The sequence below is a fragment of the Marmota marmota genome, unplaced genomic scaffold, assembly GCF_001458135.2.
Source record: "Marmota marmota marmota unplaced genomic scaffold, marMar, whole genome shotgun sequence".
Lineage (NCBI taxonomy): Eukaryota > Metazoa > Chordata > Mammalia > Rodentia > Sciuridae > Marmota > Marmota marmota.
The window spans coordinates 16,147,335-16,149,153 of NW_026000093.1; the positions used below are offsets into that span (position 1 = coordinate 16,147,335).

Consider the following 1,819-nt stretch of genomic DNA (forward strand, 5'->3'; position numbering starts at 1 on the left):
CTTGGCTTTTTTTGGGTGGGGTAGAAAGATATGAAAGTGGTGGTACTTGCCTAACACCTTTAAAGTCATGTTCTGATTTATCCCAATATTTTGATGATAGGACTTTTGCCAAGATTTAGTGGGATTGCCTACCATTGTAACTAAATCATAATTGCCAAGCAGCAAATACTGGTGGTCCACCATTTACTCAGTTATTCCTAAGTACAACTGCTACCACCTATTTTCCCTCATTTCTCTGGTGATGTTTCATTGATAAGAATATAATCCTGAAGGGCAGTATCATGAACAAAACATCGTAAATAAATTCTAACAAAAGAAACATAAAAATCTTATATAATTCATGATATTGATGGGCCACGACATAATATTTGCTTTGATAAATGAAGTGTTCCAAATTCAGGGTTTTATAAAAATTATCAGCATCATATAAAGTGAAAATACAAAACAAACCATGATTAAATAATTAGGCTTCCTTTATAAACTTAATTAAAGCAAAACTACAATACAGTTTTGTTACTATTTTAAAACACAAGGTTTTAAATTACATTTCTTGAAACTTAAAAAAAAACTACTACAAAACAAATTCTACTTTTTTAAGACCAAGAATTATTTTTCAAGTAGTTTTATCCATAACTAATCAACTCCCCATCCCTCCCATCCCACCTCCAAAGGCCCAAGTAGTTATCTATAGCAGCCCAGAAGTCCAGCTGCTGCTTCTAGAGGATTGCTGTCCTAAAGCCAAAGTTGGATCTGTTGACACAGAAGATGCATCTTGGACAACGACAATGATGATGGATACTAAAAACCACTGATCTCTGCTGCACCTGTGCTGAAAGAGAGGGCTGCTCCTATACAACTTCATGCTTACTCCTCCAAGTCTATCATTCTCTTGTTTATCAATTCATTCCATTCTTCTACTGTATGTTCTCTTTCATTCAATCAATTGTGAGGTATTTGGGGTGATGGGGCTTCTGCTTCAGAAGGATCCTGAGAACTTCATCTATAGAGATTCTTCTAGATGTGCACCTGTGACCAGCATTTTGGATAGCAAATCTGTTACTTAACTTGCTCTATGCTTGTTGTCTTCTGAGTCAGCTGGAAAACATACATCTGGGAAGTTTCTCAGTGCTACCTCCAGCATATTTAGGACTGTTTTCAACATATTTCTTACTGTAACCAACAGTTTCTTCATGAATTCAGGACATGGTGCTTCAAGCTGTTTGACAACTTTATTTCACTGGTCAGTATCATCTGTATGTTGGAAGAAAACTTTGGATCCTTTATCCCACCATGTATCTAACAAACCAAATATCAATTCTTTCCTTGAAGTCCATGTTCAGGATGATCTTGGGCCCTCTAGAGCAGTGCATCACTACATGAAGAATCATCATAAAACTTGTTGTTGAAGTCCCAGTCAATTCAAAATATTTTTTTTTCAAATTGCAGTCTTATGTTACTACTATATTACTGGGCTTTAAGTGCCACTGAATAATTCCAGCAAAGAGAAGGTGCTAGACTCCACACTGCATCTGAAGAGAAAGTAGGACATTCTTTCATGATCTTTCATGAGGAAACACTTGGAAAAAGATTGCATCCATGAACTTCATGACTAAATATCTTCTCCTGGGATATTTCTGTGGTATGCGAACTTTCAAAGTCCATCAAGTTTTTTGTTGTTGTTTATATTATACTATATTATATTAGTACTGAGGATTGAACTCAGGGGCACTCAGCCACTAAGCCACATCCCCAGTACTATTTTGTATTTTATTTAGAAACAGAGTCTCACTGACTTGCTTAGTGCCTCACTTTTGCTGGG

General features: G+C 36.2%; 1 pseudogene; it reads right to left on the reverse strand.

The window, feature by feature from the left end:
* Positions 1-716: 716 nt before the first annotated feature.
* On the reverse strand, positions 717-1,529 carry LOC107142269 (annotated as a pseudogene).
* Between the last annotated feature and the right edge of the window lie 290 nt (positions 1,530-1,819).